The 23,720-nt window shown below is 42.6% G+C and overlaps 1 protein-coding gene across 14 annotated transcripts in view; it reads left to right on the forward strand.

The window, feature by feature from the left end:
• Positions 1 to 23,720, forward strand: part of DTNA (dystrobrevin alpha) — a 228,030-nt gene that overhangs the window by 82,246 nt on the left and 122,064 nt on the right. The window contains exon 1 of one of the 14 annotated variants that reach the window (XM_071737491.1): positions 9,456 to 10,370. The exons of 12 other annotated variants lie outside the window; for them this stretch is intronic. The gene's annotated coding sequence lies outside the window, so the exon portion shown is untranslated. Of the gene's footprint in view, positions 1 to 9,455; positions 10,371 to 19,347; positions 19,371 to 23,720 lie in introns of those variants that run through there. One more of the 14 variants, XM_071737477.1, reaches the window with a different exon arrangement.

Genomic DNA, 23,720 nt, shown 5'->3' on the forward strand with positions numbered 1-23,720 from the left:
ACCTTAACCCAGTGGCATAACTAGGAATGGAAATCTGAATGGTCTCCAATCTATGGTGGACAGGCAGTGACCAAAGCTTTTTAAACAGGGCCACTGTACAAGTTCAGATTTTGGAAGGCTTTGAAGCTGGTTGAGTTGAGTGTCTAAAATGATTGCCCAAACCAAGCTTACAAAAGAAATTTGGTGCAAATTAGCTTCATGAAATACTCATGAAAGCTCAGTTGTCTGCAACGAAAAAAATTTTTTTTCTTTGAAAAAGATCAGTCTTTTAGAGCCTAAAATTAGTTCACAAGGCATGCAGTTTATAATTCATTCAGCTTTATGCTAAAAGCAGGACCTAATTTTTGGTGCATTGTTTTGTTGTTTTCAAGTTAGATGTTAACTCTCTGTACAGCAAGAAAGCCATGCTTGGCTTCTTCTGGATGGATGGCAAGAAGGACTTCCAGAATGACTTTCCATTTTGAGGATTTTACTGGCAGTGTACAATTTCAGCTAACGGGTTTACTAGCTCATTCTAGCTTTTTTCTCTTTGTGTGAGTGGGATCACCCAGCAGAAGACCCTCTCAGCATGCAACTTCTAAAAATAATTAAGGAAGATTTTTCTGTCAAAGGACAGATGAAAAATTGTTCCTTGTGAGGAAGCTGATTTGAGACTATCCAAGGCAGACCTGCGAGGCACCAACCAGTGCCTAAAAAATGCAAATTACTTTTAATTTAAGTCTTCACTTCTGAAACCAAGGGAGCCACACATTAGCTGCTTACTGAGCAGAGTATCAAACTGGACCATAGAAGGAAAAGAGGAGAGTGCCATGGAAAATAAAGCTGTAGGCTGAGCCAGATTTTCTCCTGTTTTTGTGCACAAAAAGGTCTTGTTACAGCCATATCCTTTAAGCCCTGAGGAGAAAAGATTCATTGCCAGGAAAGGCTTTTGCATCTCTGGTTGCATGCTGCTCCATCAGCTTGTATTTTTCTAAAAATAATCCTGATTTCATACCTTAGCTGATGGACCTCCTAGCAGCCACAATTGACACAGACTCCCTGGAAAACATGCAGTAAGATGTAAAAGCGTTGGCTCCAGTCACTTAAAGGACTTACACAGCTTTTGAAGAGGCATCCTTTGCATTTTGGACGGTGCTAAAATGTAGCAGGCTTTTCCCCAGCCCCAGAACAAACAAGTTGCTGCTGAATACCAGCTATCTTATTCAGCAAAAGAACAAGAATTCCTTTTTCTCTTTAAAACAAAGAACACAAGAAGTCACTTGGCAGGGGGGAAAGAAAGGATTTGTTTTTCTAGTCCATGGGGAAATTTGTCAAGCTGCACAGCCTGAAACATCTGTTCGGGGTGTGTGATGCTTGCTAACAGTCAAGGGAGCATCAAGAGACAGGTGTCATGTTCTCATTTTTTATAAGCAGGGAGAAAATCTGCCCTGCACTGGCAGCAGAGCTCTGGAGGCTGTGGGTCTGTGTTACTGAAGTGTTGGTGGCAGATCCCTTCTCCACCCCACGTTCCTTGACCCTCCTCCTCATACTGGGGACACCATCCCTATAGCTGTGTTAGCTCCTTTGTCCTTCTGGCTGCCAGGGTGCTCCAACACAGATCTGCTGCCTGGGGAGCAGTAATGTATAGCTGTGCCCTTTGGGGATGTAAGAGCTTGCAAACGGCCCTGGAATGTCAAACCTGTATCCATCAAGCATACCAGAGGTAGGGAAAAGACACCATCCAAAATATATTCCCAGCACAGAGATGTCTGTGGCAGAAGGACTTCCTGAGGCAGAAGTGAGGTCTCCGCATTTGTCAGCATTAGGGTATGGTCAGACAGTGATGTGAATGTCCTCAGGCTTCATGTCCTGAGAACAGACTTTCTGGTCTGTGTTGCAAGTGGAGCTTCTAAACTCCCTTTTCTTTTTGTAGCAAAATGCAAAGGCACTGCTGGAGTTTGGTATCTCGCCTGTACTCCTGCTGCACCCAGGTCTGCCTAGTCCTGGTTAAGCAAAGTTGCATCTTAAAATGCAGATTGAATGTATCTGTGCTTACAATGTTGCCCAGGCCAGATGGCACCAGAGCAGGCTGCAGATCTGCAAATATTGTCATGGGAGGAAAGCACCTCCATCACAGAGACTTATCCTCTGCCATTCCCAGTGGTCAGGAAATAAATAACAGGGGAACCTCTTCCCTCTTCGCATTACCGACCAACAGATACTGTTGTCCAGAAACATTTATTGGATCGAGAGTAAAAAGCAAAGAGATCCAGCTGTAAAGGAAGCAAGCAGCACCGACAGCATCCTTCTGCAAGTTGGTTGCCTTCTCCTTATGTTGGACAGTGCAGCACATCAAGCTTTTGGCTCCAGAGCTTGCCTCGGGGCACCTAACACCTAGGACAGGGGTGGAGGCAGCAGCACACCCAATCCCTGCTCTGCAGGCTCAGAGCTACTCCAGAAGTGCTGAGGGGATAACATCCTGCACGTGGTGTCAAAGCCAACATCAGCTGCATGTTGTATGCTGAGGATTTGACACCAATGTGCTTGTGTGACAGCCTCGGTGGCAGCTGAGATTTGCCCTGCTGAGTGACCTGTTAGTCACAGGCTGCTTTAGTGGTCATGGCATCCTTGCTTCAGCTCAGGGGTGGTTTAAGCACTGTGTACAACTAGAGTATCAGATGGACTTCCCTTCATCTTGGGCTGAGCTTTGCAATCAGCACATAAATGCATAACCTCCATTTAAAGATGTTTTTACTCTTATATAAGGATCCTAATCTTCAGCAGTATTACACGTAATTTGGTGTGTCTCGGTGCTGCCATCCTTATGGTATGCAATTTTACAGTGTATCAGTGTTTTGTTTCTCTCTCTCCATCCCTCATTTATGAGAGGTTTCCTCAAAAAAAGCTAATTGTCCATTCTAGTAGGCATAGACATTTTTATTCTGACTTAATTTATCTTGAGAAATTCCTCACTTCAAAAGTTAGCAGCCAGTTGGCTCAGTCCTGCTCGTCCAGAAACATCCAGCAGCAAAATCAGTAAAATCACTGTGTTTACCCTGCTGTGAATAAAGAGCTGGGTCCACTTGCCCCTTGGTGTTCATTGGCTCAGTAAGTCCTGCAGCCAAGTGCCCTCTGAGTTTTGGAGAAGAATCATAGGTTTGGTTTCACTCTGCAGCCAGAGATTAGTATAATTTTAAGGCCTTAGTGGAAATAACAGTAACATAATAACAGGTCTTGGAACAGTATTTCTTTGAAACTCTGGGGGCTGGGTCAAGGGAAAGCCTGGTCTATAAAAACATTGGTAAGTGCTATTTGCTGTACCTTTGAAGTACTGAGGTATTTGGTAGCTAGTGAAGAATACAGGATCTGTGAAGAACCAAATCAAACTATTGACAGTAAGCAAAGATTTCCCCAAAGGCTTTTGCAGCCACTCAGCTTAGAAGTTTAATCTGAAGAGCTCTGATCAGCAAACCAGGCAGTCGATTCTTGTGTCTTAACATTTCATTTTCAAGGTGTAGACTGGAAATTGTGATAAGAAGCTGGAAATTACTATCAAATCCTGTACTGTCTAGAGGTCCTATACAACAATGTCTACAACATCCTGTACTTTTTAAAGGTACTATAGGACAATGTCAGAGCTGTATTTATTGTTCTAGTGAATAAATTTTTCAAGCTGTCAAAATAAACAAGCAAGGGAATTCACACACACACACACACGTATTGTATCTGTCACTAGTGGTCATAGCACATACCTGAGTGAATTCCTTGGGAAATCCTTACCTTCCTCAGAAGATGATGCCTTTCATGTCTCTTAGGTGAGGGTTAAGAGCTAATAACCAGAAGGATGAAAGCTGGTGCAATTGCTTTAGGGAGCCTGAGGGATGTTTAGGCATTTGGCTCACTTGATTTATTGCTCAATTATTAGACTGCATCCTAACAATGCTGTGTGAGAAGCAGGGAGAGCTATACATTTCTGCCTGATTTCTATTAACAGCCTCTTGAATAACAGTCTGTGTTAGCAGCTGCTTTTTCCTTTTCATGTCTGGGGAAGAAATGTTGGAAAGCTTTTATACTGAGTGAGTTAGGACAAGAAAGAAGGTGCCCTCATCTGAGGTCAGCCTTGATGTCCAGTCATTTATCTTTTCACAATGAGTAGTGAAATCCAAGGCATACTGCAATACCAGTTGCTATTTTCTTATCTCCTTATTTATGTGGCAGTTTAGAGAGAGGCTAACAGACATGTTACTGATGAAATATTAAGGGCTGAATGTTCAGGACATCTGGTGTATCACATGAGTGATGTGTGAAAATCGATGAATCTGTTTCCCTCACTTGTGCTCTTCACAGCTGATCTTTATGTTGATCCTGGTGGAGGAAGTGATGCCTTTGGTTAAGAAGGAAAGGTGGGGAAATGTAGTCTGCGTGTTAAGTGAAATAAGCTGATTGTCCTTTTGTGTGTTTGCATGGAATGAGAAATGTGAAGTACTTAGGCTGCTCAGAGCTGATGCTGCAGATGTTGTTACAAGACACAGGGAATGGATGCACTGAAACTTCTGAGAAATCCTGCATTAAAAACTGAACCCACTCCATCTGGGTTTCCTGAGAAGCTTTGGATACTACTTATAGGTTCATAAGAGCATCAATTAATGACTGTTAACATGGTGATGATTCATAGGTGAGGCACATGTGTGCCTTGAGCAAGAGTTTCCTTCAGAGCTGTTTACACCATGCTGTGTCCCCACTCTTCTGCTCTGATCCTGTCTTTCATCATGTCCTTAGCTGTTACTCTGCCATCTTCTTCCCCTCCCCATGACACCATCCTTCGTCCCTTCGTCCCTTCATCCTTCGAAAGGCGTCCCCCTTTCTTCTGACCACTGCCACCTGGCCTGGCTTGTTCACTCTCCTCCATGGTTTAAGAAACACTGACCTGGGGCTCAGAGGGACAGGCTGGTAGACGTTCTCTTCCCTGCCCCTCAGTTCAGGAAGGATATTGAGGTCCTGGAGCAGGTCCAAAGGAGGGCAACCAGGCTGGTGAAGAGACTTGAGCACAGATCCTATGAGGAGAGGCTGAGGGAGCTGGGGCTTTTCAGCCTGGAGAAGAGGAGGCTCAGAGGAGACCTCATCACTCTCTACAACTCCCTGAAAGGAGGTTGTAGCCAGGGGGGGGTTGGTCTCTTTTCCCAGGCAACCCTCAACAAGACAAGAGGGCACGGTCTCAAGTTGTGCCGGGGGAGGTTTAGGTTGGACATTAGAAAGAATTTCTTTACCAAGAGGGTGATCAACATTGGAATGGGCTGCCCAGGGAAGTAGTGGATTCTCCATCCCTGGAGATATTTAAAAAGAGACTGGATATGGCACTCAGTGCCATGGTCTGGTAACTGCAGCGGGAGTGGATCAAGGGTTGGACTTGATGATCTCTGAGGTCCCTTCTGACCCAGCCAATTCTATGATTCTCTGATTCTCTGATTCAGTATCAGCCTGGTGCTAGGCATGTTTGGTTGCAGTCCAGGGAGTGCTCTGGCAAAGGTCTGTCTTGGATATTTCTAAGCTCCTTGTCTATATAATCATCTTATCACATCACATTCATAAATATCTGTGTCCCCAGAAAAATACTGTGAGTTAGGATGTGCTATTAATCTGGTTTTATGGACAGTGGACTGAAATCAGAATGAAAAGGAAATTAAGTTGGTCTCCTGAACTACAAATTAGTATCTAATGCCATCTTTATGAATATGTTCTTTCAGTTTCTCCCAACATTTCTTTTTTAAGTACAATCACGTAAAAATGTGAAAACTGGAGGGAACCAGCATGGAGGGAATAAGGCTGTTCTGGGCTGGGGACAGTGACTATAGCAGAAGGGAGGAAGGAGTCAGGGAATTACACTGTTATCAGAAATGTACACAGTATTGACCTACTCATGTTGAAATCTGTCAGTGTTGATAGTATTGTTTTGGGGTTTTTTATTAACCATTGGCTTAAAGCTAAGTTATTTTAAAAATATCATACAGTGATGGATTCCTGCACACACATTGCAATAGCCCAGAAGTTAGGAGGATGGCTTTTCCAGTTTTAAGGCTCCTGAGCTGCAAAGACAGAGCCTTGGACAACCAAGTACCTGTTTTCTCAATCAACAATGGATCCTGACTCCTGGATATGCATGAGCCTCTCTGGGGCTTTGAATAAAAATTCTACTGTAGACTGGAGAAACCTTTCAAACCAGGCTGTCATCAGAACTGGGGTATGCAGGTCATAGGAATTGTGTTTGATAAATCAGCATTTTCTTCCTACAAATTCCTGTTGGAAAAAGTCCAAGCCAGCTTGACTTTTCACACTGTATTATGATAAATATTCTCATCTTTTGTATGCAAGTTTTGAACTCTGTTAACAATGTTTGCTGCAGTGTCTGAGCAGATAAGCTGATTTCTATTATCTTTAATTTGATTACTTTCTCTTTGTTTTCAGCTCAGTGTCATACTCCAAAAAAAAAAAAAAAAAAACAAACCAAAAACAAACCAACCAACCAACCAAACAAAAAAAACCCCACAACAAAAAAAAACCCCAAAATCACAACCCAGTATTGTGTATATATATATAATAGATACATATATTATATATATTATATATGCTATATATATAATATATATTTAATATGCATATATTAAATATATATAACCCAATATATATTTAAGAACCAATACTGGACTTAGCTGTAACAAGTATAGTTGATCATTGGTGGGGAGAATAGAGGTCTCAACTCTGACCTCACAGGAGATTAAATCAAGAGCTGAACAGAAATTTTGAGATGATTTCAAGTGAAGCAGAGGTTGCAGTACTGAGCTGCAGATAGGGCCAGGAATGCAACTGAGGAAGTTGTCCTGATTCCCCTTCTCTCATTTGATTCTTTCTCCTTCCTCCCAACAAGACTACACAAGAAACATTGACTAAGCAGAAGAACTCCTAGTAGAGTTTCCCTTTTCAAAAATCAGACCTACAGGCACTCTCTGTGAGGCATTTATTCTCAATAGACTAGGTAGGGTATCCAGGTGGATGGGATGCTCTCTGAACCTTGCCTTTATTTTATGTCTATGTGAGGAGAATCAGGAGGCTGGAAACAAGCCCTAGGTGCAGTTCCCCACTCATTCCTTCAGGCTAAAGAGAATTTGAGCCCAGTATCTTTCTGCCAATCTGGTGAAATTGTAGGACAGCACAAAATAAAGAATGGTACCAGAATTCCCTCCATGTTCAGCTACTAGTTTCAAGTGTTTATTGCAAATACTTTTGGATACAAGTGATTTCTAATCTAACTGTGCTTTTGCATTAATTTTTTTCCTAAAACCAATTTTCTGCTGTAACCTAAAAGTAATGAACCCAGCTATGAATGATGTTACTTTCATTGTATTCCTTTTATTGTATTCAGACTTTATTGCTTGTCTCTTATCCCCCTCTGGAACAGCTTTAAAGATAAAAAGTTTTGAGTGATACGAAAATAAAAATAATACTTGGCTTTAATTTAAAAGCCACATTTTATTTTGAAGTATTTATGCAATAGGTCCAGTATGTTTCACATAAAGAGACCAACCTTGTTGCTACTGAACTCAAAATGAGCAACAGGCTTGGTGCCAGGTGGGCAAGTTCAGGAGCCGAAAGTTCAAAAGAGAAGGGGAAAAAAGAGAAATCCTCTGCTTTTTCTGAGCACCAATAGCTTTGAATTTTACTGATTAGGTGAGTACAATAGTTTCAAGGCAAATGTGGGCCCTGCTCACACACACAGATCTTTTGAAAATTATTTGTAGATTACTGCATCTCTGAAAAGTTAGTCATAGTTTGTCACTGTAAGAACCCATTGCAGGTCTGTTGGGCTGATGTTACCAGAGGACAATCTGTACTGGTCCAGGCTGACATTACTTAGACTGTGGATAAGAGCCACTTGGTGCCCTTTATAGATGTTCCTTCTCCCACAGTATAATGAGATAAATATAATGCTCTGTATGGTCTGAATTGGGCCCCTCAGTTTAGGAAGGATATCGAGGTCCTGGAGCAGGTCCAAAGGAGGGCAACCAGGCTGGTGAAGGGACTCGAGCACAGATCCTATGAGGAGAGGCTGAGGGAGCTGGGGCTGTTCAGCCTGGAGAAGAGGAGGCTCAGAGGAGACCTCATCACTCTCTACAACTCCCTGAAAGGAGGATGGAGCCAGGGGGGGGTTGGTCTCTTTTCCCAGGCAACCCTCAGCAAGACAAGAGGGCACGGTCTCAAGTTGTGCCGGGGGAGGTTTAGGTTGGACATTAGAAAGAATTTCTTTACCAAGAGGGTGATCAACATTGGAATGGGCTGCCCAGGGAAGTGGTGGATTCTCCATCCCTGGAGATATTTAAAAAGAGACTGGATGTGGCACTCAGTGCCGTGGTCTGGTAACTGCAGCGGTAGTGGATCAAGGGTTGGACTTGATGAACTCTGAGGTCCCTTCCAACCCAGCCAATTCTATGATTCTATGATTCTATGAATTTTGGACATTGCTTTCCCCACGCTGGAAAACTTTAATTTTGAAATGCAGGATACTCAATCTGCTTCAATATGCATCTTTTTACCCCAGTTGAATGACCTGTCTGTCACACTCACTGTAGCTGGGGTTCCTTTATGATCTGCATGCGTTTCCGCTGGGCTGCTGCTCTGTGGTGTCTGCTGCCCTGGCTGCACAAGTGGGATGCCCAGGCCTACAAGAAAGCTGGGGTAGGGCTTTTTACCCAGGTATGTAGTGAGAGGACATGGGGAATGGTTTAAAACTTGAGGGAAGATTTAGGTTACCAGGAAGGTTTAGATATCAGGAAGAAATTCTTTCCTCTGAAGGTGGTGAGACACTGGAAGAGAGTGCTCAATGAAGTTGGTGATGCCCCCTCCCTGGAAGTGCTCAAGGCCAGGTTGGACGGGGCCTTGAGCAACCTGGTCTAGTGGGAGGTGTCCCTGCCCATGCAGGGGGGTTGCACTACATGATGTTCAATGTTCCTTACAACCCAAACCATTCTATGATTCTATGAATAGTATCTGTAAAGATAGATAAGGGTACTGTCAAGATGATCTGTATTTGCACAAGAGCTTAATTTGGAGGTCTACAGTGTAATTCATCAGTTGTTTCTATGTACCTGAATCCCAAGAGGGAAGAGTCAACTCCTTTTTCTTGGCCACAGGGCACTTAAGTCCTCTGGTCATGGAGGGTTTGCTGCTGCAGTGCTTACTGCACCCTCTCTTGCAGCCTTTCTAGGGGCTTCCCTCCCCTGCAGAGATGTGAGCAGAGACAGAGGGTGGGCACAGGAAAGGGTCTCCCAGGTGTACCCAATGCATCCTGGTCTAGGAGACACACGTGAAACCACTTGCTCATTTTAGATTTGGAAATAGGGTTTCTGTAGTAATTTTGAACTCTGCTTCAGGCTTCATGTGTGAAGATTGCAACAAACTGGTTTCCTGAGGAAGCTGGAACCTCTTCAGCCATTTGAACTAATTTCACATGTAAACAAGTCTAAGTGAAAGATGCTGTGGATATTGTGAACTAGGTCCCAAGTCTCAAACTTGGAGCTCTTTGGACATTGGTATGCGTAGGTAATTAATAATATGGCCAGAGGAAAGGATGGAGATGTCCCGTGGCAGTGCCCTCAGCTGGACACTGGAGAGTACTTCACCTGCTACACAATTAAAAGTTCGCTCAAACTGGATCCCTAGTTTACAACATTAACCATTTTGCATTGCCTCTGTCCTTCGGTCTTCTTCCATCTACCCTTTTGTTCCCCATGTAACTACATATGTTACCATACTCCCAAAGAGAAAGTCAGGCTTGCTTTGGTTAATGTAATGTAAAAAACAGCACTGTGTTTACCCACTCTTTGTAATCACATTTTCCTTAAAGGTTTCTCTAGAAAGGCTTTTACATTCATCCCTGTGGTGTTTCTCAAACTTACCTTTCAGGCTAATAGAAGGTAGATGCAGTTATCCTTACACAGTATTGTAACAGTTGCAGATGGTGCTTTATTTAGTTAATGTCACTTCTTTCTGAGTAGTATGAGATTTGCTGAATCTGTCTGGTTTTACTTTTGCCAAAAAAAAAAAAAAAAAAAAAAAAAAAGAAAAAAGAAAAAAAAAAAAAGATTATCCTGTTTTTAAAGAGGGTTAAGAAAACTGCTACATCCCAGTGCAAGCAGATAGGCCCATAAATGAAAGTCGAGATTTGTTTTTATTTAATAGTTGCAACTTTGTCAAGATTTACTGGCTTCCTCCCAAGACTGAACGTGTGACTCACTGGACTGAAAATCAGGATTGGTTCCATGCTGTGGAGCAGGGGAGCAGGAGCTGGCTAAGTTTCAGGACAGCCAGTGAGCCACACTTGTGTTCACATCATGACCACAGTGAGCTCCATCTGATGCTGGGCTTTTGAAGAGAGAGTTTTGCCTGCTTGGCGTTGATGAAGTGATGGAGATGTGCTCTGCAAAGTATGATGATGAGTGAAGTGGCAGAAGATTTAGGCTGGTAGGGAATGGCCTTACATGCACTTGGCTTGTCTGGGATGCAGGTGGAGACTGCCTTGAGCCAGCACAAGCTGTAGAGAGGTTGACCAGGTAAGGCATGATCCAGTCTGTGTTTCTTCTAAAGTCTGGGTGTGGGTTTGGATCCACTCCTCAGTGCTGGGAGCACTGAGATCCTGTGAACCCCATCGTGATTGGGGCTCTTCTCCAAGGGTTAGGGCAAACATACAGGGAAAGTTGGCTTTGTGAAGGCAGTGAGGAGATGGAAGTGTTCCTGGCTCCTCCTGATCTTCCAGACTTATTAAAGCAAGTTGCTAGAAGGACAGAAGACAGCTATTGGCAAATATAGTAAAGTAAAACATTTGGGGTAAGGTGATAAAGCAATATGTAACACTGAAGCAAAATCTTGCTCTTTTTCTCCTTTTAAGAATGTAGAGGACTATGGAGTATAATCAAATATTAAGTTAAGGGTTAAAAATAGTTTTACCTAATGCACTTCCCTTGATCTCTTGTCCGTGTTTTTATTTCAAGATAACTTTTATTCTATTAATGCTTTCTCTTTACTACTGAAAAGCTGCACAAACAGAAGTACAATGTGCTGTTCAAACAATAAAACAAACAAAATTAAAAAAAAATTATTTATAGAATTGTTTTATGTGAAGTCATTCTAAGTATCAGATAATAATGGCATATTTGAAAGTCAGAGAAGCAATTAAAATAAAAATGTTGATTGTATCTTTTAATCACTGTTCATCTAAATACTGTGGTTGTTCATTGTAAGAAGCATATTCAGACAAAATCCTGAGCACATTACTGTTGACTGGGAGCAAAATAACTTTCATGGAATTCAGGGAGGCATGGTCTTTCAGCCATGTCTTTGGAAGCACAGTAACACAGTAGCAAGCTTGAGAGGACATGGATAAAAGCAGATAGGTAAGAATTTGCTCTTGTTGCCATGGTGTTTCAACACTGTCTGCTTCACCTATCAGCCAAGTCTGGTTCTTTCCCTCTCTTCTGGAAACCTGCAGCCCTAACCAGTAACCAGGTTCAGTCCCAGACAGTCAATAGAGTAGCATATAAATAAAAAGTTTATTGATATTTTTTGATTATTTGTTTGCATGGGTTTTTTTTGTTGTTGTTGTTTGATTTTTTGTTGTTGTTGTTTTGGTTTTTTGGGTGGGGTTTTTTTTGTTTTTTTTTAATAAGGTTTCTGGCATTCATGGCTGAGGAGTCTAACATCACATGGTGAAGTGTTTATTGTCTGTTTGGTGATGCTCCAGGTAGCCTAAGCCCCACCTGAGCACACCATGAGATGGCTGCTGGGGCTTGCAGCCCTGGGTTAGCACCTGGAGCCCCAGAGAGGTGGGTGCTGCTCCCTGCTTGGTCCTGACAGCTGCCAGGGAGGGTGGTGCCACTACTTCTTCCTCTGCCCCCAGGGCTTGGGAGTGGCAGCAGAGGTGTTTCACCCTGTAATGGGATTCTCAGGTCGGTGTGAAGAGGGTTTGGGTTTGGGAAGAAGTGAGGGGTGGTTGTGGGGTCTGACCTAGCTGGTGGCCTCTTTGCCCCAGCCCCACTCTACCTGCCAGGCTGCAGAATGGCTCTGAAATAGCAATGCTTAACTCTTCTAAAATTTCTGGCAGCTTGATGATTATCTCAGATATGGGATGAACTCTCCACATCAGTTTCCCTTGCAGTTTGTGTCAAGCTGTGAATATAAAATGTCAGTCTCTGGTTATAAAAGCACTCTGTCTTATGTATATGGCAGACTTCCCTTGATATCCTTAAACCAATGGCAACAAAATGGACCAGACATACATATCCATTTTAGCTTTCAACTACTAATGTCATGGTACTATTTTCAGTGACTTGGGTTTTATCGTGGTGACATTACTGCCAGTGAACTACTGTAGTTGAAAGGCTGTTGGCATATCCTTTGTAATTTTGAAAATAAAATATCCCTGTGTCCCTCTGGCTGACTGGTTAAATCACACTACAGTGACCCTACTCAATAATTTTCTTGTGAAAGACTCACATCCTTTGGTTAATTAAAGCATGGAATAAGTATCTAGGGAGGCATATATAAATGCTAAAAAGATTCCTACCACATATCTACAGAGGCAAACATCACCATGTATAGTTTATGCTAAGCTGAGGACAGAAAATCCTTAGATCTCTCACAAGGCAGAATTTTTATATTTTGTGACAGATGTAGGGGAAAAAAAAAAAAAAAGCCAAGCAATAAAAAAACCACACAAGATTTGATAATGATGATACATAAATATATCCCTAATAATCACAGGGATTAAACATTCTGGGTGGTTGTATAAAGTTTTGAATTTACTGGAATCTTAATACCTGTTTCTATCACAAAAACCTGAATTTAGGATCAGAAAGCAAGAAGGTCTGAAACTGATGGAGAAAACTGTAGCAATCAGAATTACTTAGTGATAATATAATCTGGGCAGTGCTGGAGGCCAGAGTATTCTGGAAAAGTAATGCATGATCTACAATGATAGGTGAAATACTGTTCTGCTTCTTGTCTAAGAGTTTTGAGAGCATCCAATGGCATTCACTACCTGACACTGGCGTTGACTCAGAAGGTGCCACCTCCTCCTCTCCTGGCTTCCCATTTTCCCTTTGAGGTTTGTTCTGTACTGGCTTGACCACTTTTATGCTGGTTTATGCTGGTTAACTGAGGCAAGGGAAATAAATGGATGAAGTAATCTAGAGCTTTTTGCAGAAGCCCTCACCCCTCTTCTGTCAGCAGCTGTTTGTACCACTCTGGCATGAGTGCATTCTGCAGAGGGTCCAGGATTGCCTGGATTTAGGTCTGCACTCCTGTAACTGATTTTGTTCATTTTTAAAGAGGTTAGGCTTGGTCTACTCAAAGCAGAGCCTTAGGAGATGTCCTGATACCATCTGCTTTAAGCAGCCAACTTGGATGCAGTTCAGAGGACAGGGTTTGGAGCAGCAATTCCCTGCAACTTCATTGTAGAGAGGCAGGTGTCTCTACACAGGCAATTCATGTTAGATGCTTAAAATAGAAGATATGCAAATTCAGATCACCTGCTCTCTTCACCTGGTCCATTGCTTGTGTTTATTTACATCTTAAATGTGATTTATCATCGAGCTGCTGAAAGAAACCTTGCATTCTTTTAAAGTTGCCTGGCCAATATAATAAGAAAAAATAATAATCTCCATTAGGTCGTGGCTGTGTGCCCATCACCACACGTGTGCCCTCAGCAGATGCTGCACACCTAGGTGGCCTGGTAGGTGGCACAGTGGGATGGCTGGGTGGCCAGTGTGGGGGAGTGAGAGAGCAGGAGGCTGGGCAGGACTGGCAGCAACCACTTTGCTACAGGGTGAGCAGTGAGAGGCCAGTGGTTGGCCTGATTAAGGCCAGATGGTTTTTGAGGTGGTTTGAGCTATAGCCTTTTTGGAAACATGTTAAAATATGAATGAAGACATGTGCTTTGAATAAAAACCACTTTGCAGGAATGTAGAAGTGACCGTAGTGGTAGAGAACGTAATTGCTAATTTAGTTGTGGATGTTTTTTTTGACATTTCCTTTTGAGAACCATTAGAAAATGCCATTTCATCCAAGTGCTCCCTGGCCCTTTCGGCATTCATGTTTGTTGCCATGCTTTGGAAGAGCTCATGCTGTCATTTTGCTGCATAGTTGTGGTCCAGTCTTCAAACATTTGTTCTGCTCAGTGCTGTAGTGCTGCTTCATACAGTGATTGCTGGCCTTGTGTTCACTGCCATAGTAACCATTCCCTGGATGGGCAGCAGGATGAAGCAAAGAGGACATCAAGCACCTGAGATGGAGAGAAAATATGAAGCCAGACCTGAGAAATTCTTGGCATGGGTGGCAAATGCTTGACAATGCTTTGTGGCAGCTACTGAGTTGTCCTTAACGAGAGGAGAAATAAGTAATTTGGAGTAGTGTGCAAAAAAGTTATGAGTGACTCACTGGTAGTTAACAAGGGATTGCACAGATTGGTGCCAAGTGAGCAGTCCTGGGTGGAAAAGGATGCTTGTGGCAGCATGGGGAATACAGGTCAAACCTCCCAGTTCCTATAAGTCATTGTCAGCCAGCACATTCACCTTGGGGAAGAGGTAGGAATGATGGGAAAGAGGCTGGAAATTACATATATCTGTCTGTCTGTCTTGCTTTCTTCATCTCTCTCTTTCACTCCTTGTATATCTTGGCCTTTCCCCAATTGCTCAGCAAGCCTGTAGGAGCCAGCTGAGAGGCCATCAGGCTTCCTATGGGTACCTGGGTGGCATGTCTGTCCTCCTGGCCACCTCATGGGCTCATTGCTGGTATGTTAAAAGTGAGGCTGAGCTGAGTCTTCAGACTGAAGAGGTTTTGTTCATTCTGAGCTGTTAGGGTTAAAGTACTTTATTTTGCATTCAGAGTTTAACCACAACCAGAAGCACACACCAAGTGAGAAATCCCATTCATCAAATAATTGAAATAATTTTTCATTGCAGTAATATTTCTTGTACCTGGCCTTTTGGCTACCAGCAGCATGCACTGTCAGCTACAGGACACTTAGATCCTCGAGGAGGAGAGAGGAGGAGAAAGGAGAGGCTGTAAAAACTTCAGTTGTCACAGATCGTTTTGAGTTATTTGGAGATTAAGGCCTCAGTTCCCTAACACAAACTCTCTGACCACCTGTCTCAGTGCAAGGTGTCCCCCCGAGCCATGCTGTATCTACTCACTCCCGTCTCCACACACCACCTTCCCAGCACTGCCAAAACAAAGTATTTGCTGAGATGTTCCTGCATTTTATTTCCGCTGCTTCAGCCTGAAGTATTATTAGTTTGGGAAGGGTACCTGAGTCAGTGTGAATCTGGGTGGGTCTGTCAGCACTGGTGGAGCCACAGCAGTGCTGGGCAGAGCTGAGCACTGCAGAGATGTCTCTGCTTTCCCATCCTCCAGCTTCCACGGAGACCTCATCACTCCCTACAACTCCCTGAAAGGAGGGTGTAGCCAGGTGAGCGTTGGTCTCTGCTCCCAGGCAGCTATCAGTGAGACAAGAGGGCATGGACTTAAGCTCTGTCAGGGGAGGTTTAGGTTGGATATTAGAAAGAAATTCTTTACATAGAGGGTGATCAGGCATTGGAATGGGTCTGCCCAGGGAGGTGGTGGATTCTCCATCCCTGGAGGTGTTTAAAAGAGACTGATGTGGCACTCAGTGCCATGGTCTCAGAGGTCTGATTCTGTAATTCTATGATTCATGGGCTCTCCAGACCCATGCTGGACCCATGCTGTTGGGGCTTGTAAGACCTGCATTTCTGAGGAGTACCTGGTGGTGACATCCAAGCAGCTGTATGAGGCCTTGCATGGCAGGCCAGGAGGCACAGCTGGCACAGCATCTTGGAGACACTCTCAGCAGCCAACTGGGTGCCCAAGCCCCATGCCCACCAGCCCTGCTGACACACAGAGGCTGGTGCAGCCAGCATGCAGCTTGGGTTGATGGGCCGTAGAGTTCTGGTTCCTTGTGAAGTGGAGAAAAAAGAGCAAATGCCAGCCTCTGTATGCAGGAAAGCCTAAAACTGTGATCATCTGTGGCTCAGAAATCAGACATCACACTGACCCAACCACAGCTGATTGTTTTTAAAATCTTATAATCTCCTGGGGTGTGCAGCCTGAGCTTTGGTCATTTGGGCAGCACTAGGGAGTCTTGTTGACCCATGCACAGGTCAGGGATGCTGTAAAGGCAGCGTGAAGGAAGTCACACTGTCTGTCAGGCACATGGGAAAAGTCAGAAGAGATGAGATTCCCTGTGCTGGTTCCTGCTCAGCTTTGGAAGTGCTGGAGCAGTGCCACTACTCCATCTCTTGTGCTCACACCATATTTTAAAGGGATTGCAGGCTGAGTTCCTCCAGAGTGAGTCATTTCTCATAGGAGCCAGGCTTTATTTTTACTTCATGTGGCTTGACTATTGTGTGATCACTTATCTCACAGCAACAGGGAGAGACCTCTAGAAGGCTCAGTAGTATTTCTGGTGAGAAAATATTTTGATGGAAAAGTAGCCATTTATCTCAGAAGTCTAAAAGGGCTGGATGCCATCTGTGTAAGGCAGCCCCTAGCCAACAGGTGTTTAAAGAAAGGCAGAGTGACCTTCCTTTGAGTACATTTGACATTGGCTTGATCTCCTGTATTTTCCAGGTAGTGTATTAACTGACTCTGTTCCAGAACAGTGAGTACAGGACGATGCTTCAAGCTGTGCTCAACCCTTGCCATACAAAAGTAAGTGCCACTTGGAAGCTGGCTCCCACCTTCTTTAGGAGCATGTTCCAGGTGCCTGTGTTACAAAAGAATTCAGGGCTGTTCCCTATAACTGACCAACATGATTTCTAGAACTGGCCTGCTTTTCCTGCAGGTTCCTTGAAGTTTGCTACAAGCCCGTGGGAGTGAAGCAGAACTGGGTTTGAGGGGGAACACAGAAGACGAGATAGACTGTGAAAGTGTGAAATTGTGAGTGACACGGGAGGCTGCTTTTAGCCTTGGGACAGCAGAACTGACATGAATTATAGAAATAATGGCTCTGTTAATCTTTGTGTTGTCAGCCCTTTCAATAAACAGTGAACAGGTGCTGTAGGTCCACAAGTCCTCTTGAGCAGGAAAGCCCTCTGGTCAGGGAGCAAGAAGGTTTCTGCCTGGGCTCCTGCCTGCAGCTTCAGCTGGGTGACCTGGATCATTTGTTGGCTCAGAGAGAGGGATGTTGCTTTTCAAAAGCCTGTGTTCCTTCCTTTTAAAGCACTTGAAGTCCTTTAATAATCCATTAGGCTCCCTCAATAAGTTTTTTTTCTCTCCTGTTTACTTTCAATTAGAGTGACTAAAAGTATACAAGACAGACAGTAGCATCAGTAGATGTGCATGGAAGGTTTGATTGCCTTTCAGCTTTTGGGGTGTTTTTGCAGTTGTGTGTAAACTGCTTACCAGAAAGTTTGCAAATGGGTATGTAACTGAAACTGAAACACGTTATGGAACTTCAGGATGTGCTTTATGGCCTTACCTGTTCTGATAGTCAGTATTTGGGGAAGAAACTCTACCATGTGATAACAATTAAGAGGATACATGTTGAGTAATTGTAGAAACTGTTATGAGGAGAATCCTCTTGCACCATGTGTTTTGTCCCCATATTCAGAATGCCAGAAAGAATTTTAAAAGGGAATAAATAAATAAATGCCTATTTCAAGGCAAAGGAAGGTGACTCTTTCAGGAGCCTTCATGGGTATTTTCCATGTTCAGAGGTCTTTAATAAGAGCTGCAGCTCTGATCATCAACAAAACTGGAGATCTGTGAACTCCAAAGCCAGCCTTTGCTGGCAGTTACAGAAAGATACAGATTCCACAAACAGCTTTGTCGTATGTGAAACAGCAGGTTGTGTGTGAAAATAGAATAAAAATATTAAAAAGTAACTTGGCCAGAGTTTAATTCACCCCATAACATAGTAAGAGAGAATTAATTAGTAGTGATCTTTAATTTTTATTTTGAACTCTGCAACAGGATGGGTTGAGAGCCATGATGGTAGGGTCTGGTTTTTTTGCATCTTCCATCACATTCAGACAAATGGAAAACTGAGTAGAATGGTGACAGTTGCAGGATTATGTTCTTAAGATGCTGCTGGAGCAATAGTATCTCGCACAGATTGGACAGACTTTTTATCTTGGGGGAAAAAAAAACAAACAGTAATTCTGACTGAAAACACATGGCAGGTTTTGGGAAAGGCTGGTTGCTCAGAAAACCCTACTAGGACCTCTTCAAAAAAACCTGGCACAGCTCATATGGCATGTATCAGGTTGCTGCCAGTTTAGTCCCTGTTCTTGAAGAAACATCCTGCAGGTGAAAGGCCGGCTCCACTGCACATTCAGTCCTTTTTCTGTCTGCTCAAACTGCTGATGGAAACCTAATGCCTTACTTTGAGGGAATAATTTGTTCTCAAAGATGCAATTGCAAGACTGGGACCTTGGAGGTGGTAATTCAGGTACACTAATACACTTCCCAAGGCAGACTTTGAATATTGCCGCTAAGATGTCTCAGCAATGCAAGAAATCAATGTTTAACTAAATAGGCTGTGAGTTAGTACTCATGTTTAATGCAGCAGGGCAGTGCTAATGATGATTATTTACCATTTCCAGATAAATACAATTCTGTTCCTCAAGCAAACAAGTTTTTTTTCTAGACCAAGAGGGTAGAAGTGCATGGCTGTTTTGTTTTTGAAAGCCTAAGTCTGGTGTTTGTCACCTGTGATGGCTCTGCAGCTAAACTGTTGCATTTCAGTCTGCCAAGCACGATTATGTGATTGCAATTCCTATGGAGATAGGGACCTATATTTTGAAACCAGTCAATGGCAGAAGTAGAAAAATAATGATCAGCTGCTTAAGGGATCAGTGGTTATTCCGTATTCTTCACTCATTTGTTGTGGGTTTTTTTTAAACAAATCCCAAATCCTTCAAAGCAAAAGTTATAGTTTGTGTTTGTGTTTTTAGACTTTGCCACAACTTACCTCTTGCAGGTGGCATGAGTCTGTCTGAATTATATTTACTGCACAAGAAAACAATCCTGACTTTTACCGGGTGGGTGGACAGGGGAAAAAAAAAAAAACAACAACCAACTTTTTGTCAGTCTTTTGTGTTGCAGCAGCTGGATTCATTGCTGCTATGGCAACACACCACATGATGAGGTGTATTAGATTGCTCTGCGCCGAACACGAGGGGGAAAATGAGCAGAGCTCCTTTCTGAAGGTAAAGGTTACCCTGGAGTTTGTGCAGGAGAGCTGGGGAAGGTCGAATGCTCCAGTTCCCTGCACATGTGCTGGGCAGAAAGGAGTGGGGGTGCATGGAGGTGTTCAGCTGCAGAACCAGGTAAGGTGCAGCTGCTCTGATTAACCTGAGATCTTGTCTTGGTCTGGCAGCACAACTTCAGAGACTTTTCTCTTAGTTTTTATAAGTTGTTGGGTTGTTTTTTGGGTCGGTTTTTTGGTTTTTTTTGTTTGTTTGTTTCTTTTTGGTTGCTTTTTTTTTTTTTTTTTTTTTTTTTTTTTAAATAATTTTGCTAATGTGGCAAGGCAATGTGAATACATTGGCAGTGGTTTAAACTGCTAGGAAGACTCTCTTGCTGCAGAGAGACCAACCTCACAGGTTAGAAGGTGACTGCCCTCACATCAACTCAAATGTGTATGGAGATTTTTGCTGTTGTTTCAAGTTTACTTGAAGGTATTGACCAAGTTTTTGTTTTTTTACTATCTGCAGATTGGTTCAGAATCTCTTGTCGCTCAGAATCCAGGTCTTACCTACTTAGTAATTTTTATTATCAGTACTTTTTAACAGTCTCAAGTATTTAGCATTAATTACCGTTTCTTTCTCCCTCCTGATCAGCTGCATCAGTGTACATAAGTTTTCTTTGAAATGAATTTTCATGTAATTCCCTCTTTCAGCTTTTATGCTACCTTCCTAGGCCTGGCAGTTGTGTTAATGCCGTTCAGGAAACTTTAATGCACCTGTAAGAGCATGAAAGTGTAAACAGTGCCATAGGATATTATGTTTTTTACTCTTTTAACCATTCATCCACGTACAGGTAAATAGAAATATCCATGTCAGCATTGAATTTACCTGTTTATCCAGACCCATATCAAACTCAAAAGACTTTTACTATCCCCTGTTCTCTACACACACTTTTTTTGCTTTTTACACATTACTAGTTTAGATGTGACAGGCTTCCAGGTAACATCCATTAGGTGCAGGAAACTAATAGTACTTCAGATAAGGGATAAGCTGAGGGACCAAAACTGTAGTGGAAAGGGTAGAGAGCATTCCTGAAATTCAAGTTAGATATCTCAGTACTTTTCCTGCTTCTCATGAGTTATTTCCAACATTTTGAATACTTTCTGTTATCTGCAACTTAGAACGTAATTCTCCCTTACCACTGAGCTTCTGTTTATTTCATCAAATAGTTGCTTTTCTCTCCTGACAGTTTAAGAGGTGCTTAAGAACCTCAAAATTTACTCCATAGATTGTTCTGTTTACACATTTAACAAGAATCAGAGGCAGAAATCCAAACATTTTTCTTGCCAGTGTAGAAACTATGGTGAGGCTAAAGATTCATCCACTCCGTGGTTCTCAGAGAGCACAAGACACATGGTATAGATGTGTGTGCAAAGCCAGTCCATGGGAAATGCTCCAGTGTATTTCATGGGAGGCTGAGTTATAAGGAAAAAAAATGGCCTGGCTCACCACTTTTACACAGGGCATAGCAAGGATATGCAAATGTGTAGATTTCTCCACAAGTTTCTTTGCTCTAAGTAAAAGATTTCAAGTGACCTTTCTGTTTCTCCAGGTATATTTATATACCTGATGATCCAGTATTTAAAAGCCTGCATTGCCACTGTAGGCAAATTGGAAGCATTCCTGTGGAAGCTGAGGTCTGGTTTGAAAGTCAGCCTTTCCCTCTCAGTCACCTCTTTTATTGGCAAGAAGCAACAGCCTGAGTTATGGTGTAACTACACCAAGTCTGACTGTAGGCAACTTTGCCACATCCAAAGAGCAAGTGTGCTTTTTAGGGACTGCATGGTCAGAGCTCAAATTGAAATGAGGCTTCTCCAACTGTAATGAGGTGACTTTAATAGAGGTGAAGGAGCAACCTTCTTGCCCGTCAGCACCCAGAGGAGAATTTGTGAAATAAAGAGGTTTATAAATGAGGAGCCCATTAATGATCCCAGAATGAGAGAGGTTTGCAAGGAGCTGAGCTGATATTCTTGAAAATGAGAGTTTGGAAAGGGTGAAAATCTTTGAAGGGCAAGATTAGATGTACAAGGAAAAAGTCAAGCAAAGTAGGACCGTGATTTAGCTCTGATTCCACCAGTTCAAGCAGAGCAAGGAAAATCCAGATCAAATTATCTAAGCAATCAAAGAAGCAGCATCTTTCTAGATTTAGGGACCTTGTTCAATTGGGTGGATGAGAAATCTAATTCAAACACCTAAGAGCTCTTTATTGCTAATATAGCACATCCACTGTGGCCCAAAGCATAAGGCACCTGGGATGCAAGTGATTCATAGCACAGGAGCACTAACACACTCCTCTGTCTGTCATGAAGGTGCACGAGGGCTGAATTTGTCCAGGGAGTTAAAATATTAAGGAATCTAGATAAAAGGAGACAAAGCATCCTCTAATAAATGCTTCCCTCTCCGTGAGTTTCATTTGTCTTTGGAAATAGAGCTGTGATAGTTTATCACAAGGAAAGGAGGAAAGGAAGTGAGAGTCTTAGTTAGGGGCTTCATTATTAAGCAATGACAGCAATAAAATAGAGAAGGTTGTCTACTTAGTCATCTTTGCTAGTGTAGGAAAAGGTATGGAAATATGGGTATAAAAATCATATTCTTGGTGACGCCAGGTGAACAGAAGGATCACGAGCACTGTCAGGAAAAGGTAGCTTTCTTCACCAAAGGTTGTTCCTTTGTATGTTTTTCCTAGGATCATATTAGGCTGCACAAATGCTTTTAAAATTATAATCTTGCTCATGATTAGTTGAAGAATGCTATGTTTTCAAGTATCGTATTTTGTCCTTTTTAGGATCTGTGAGAACATATGAACCTTCCCCCCACTTATTCTCTACTGTCTCATTGATCCCTTGATATCTTTTATAAAACCTTCAAAATAGGGGACAATGCCTGATAATGTCTGTGAACTGCATCGTGTATCAATACCCATGCAGTAAAATAAGCAATGTAATTCTTTATAACATGTGAGTGCCTCTTGTACACAGACAAGCTGAGAAAGTCATGGAAGTCTGCTAAAATGAACATACTGTACCATCAGAGCAGTTCCTCTGCACAGTTTTGCTATTCAGATTTTATCCAGCATTAAAACTATACCTCACAAATTATGTCAACAAATTTTTAATAGATTTCCTACAAATTAGACTCAAACTATTTATTATTAATTTGGTATTCATGGAAAACAGAAAAAGTTAAAATGACTCCACAGAAAACAATAAAGTGAATACATTGGTCTGATGTGACTGTGTGTCAGCCTCTAAAAAGAAAGAAATCTGGGATTTTTATTACTATGAATCAAAACAGACACAAAATTTTAAGGCTATGTAATATGATGTGTATGTGCCTTGTATGCAAATAATAACATAGGCAAAATTCCAGTATGGAGCAAGTTGCAGGGACTAATTGATGTAGGAATATGTGCACTAGTAGGAGCAGGCCAGTCCCTCACTCAGCGATCAGATGGCTGAGATATTTTTCTAAGGATAAATATGTACAAGTATGATTACAGTAGCAGATGCTAACTCTAGGAAGCTTGGGCTCCACATGCAAATGTTCATCTGGCTCAAATCAAAATGGGCAAAAATTTCCAAAGGCAGTGCTAACATCTCCAGGGCCACATCTCAGATCACGAGTGGGTGTATGGACAACATTCCAGGGTGTCTTCTTCACATGCAGGGACCAGTTATCTCCCCTAAAAGCCACCTAAAACATTCAACATGAAGAATTAAAGAAATCTGGAAGACCACTATGAGCTTATATGAGGAAAGCTGATTTGGTTCTTCATAGAACACAGGAGCTTGTGGCATCAGGGTGTTTATCTTAGATGTCTGTAGGGCTAGCTCTAGGACCATTTCAGCTTTAAGGGTGTGCTGAAACAGGTCAAACACACACAATAATTTGCAGAATATGAGGCTCTGGCTCTCAGACTGCCATGGCCACTGAGTTGAGGAAGGCAGGGTTGTTTAGAATGCCTCGGGGAGGGATGTAAAGCTGCCACCTGGCCACGTTTGCCTGTGGTCAAACTTCCCAATATTCTTCCTCTGTGGAACTTTCATTCAATATTGCCAAGTCCCCAGTGCTCCTGGATCACGAGTCCATGCTACAGAACAGTCACGAGATGTTAGAGCTGCTCTGCTTTCTGGCTCGTTGCATATTCTTTTCTGCAGCTGTGAACCATGGAGAACTTTTTTGTTCACTACAGAGCAAAGGAGTCTGTTCAGTCTCCTGTTTCCATTAGCACAGTCTCTTAAGGAAAAAATGCCAAATGTTGTGACAGTCTGAGGAAAGATCCTTGTTTCCTGATGGAGCAGTAGAGATGCAGTCAAAAATAGAGCACTCTGAGGTGGGCAAGGTGGGCCTATAGTGCAGAGACCCTAAAACTTAGAGACTCATTTTGAAATATGCACTTTCAGTAAGGAATTAACATCCTGTGAAAGAAAA

This window comes from Heliangelus exortis, chromosome 2, assembly GCF_036169615.1.
Source record: "Heliangelus exortis chromosome 2, bHelExo1.hap1, whole genome shotgun sequence".
Lineage (NCBI taxonomy): Eukaryota > Metazoa > Chordata > Aves > Apodiformes > Trochilidae > Heliangelus > Heliangelus exortis.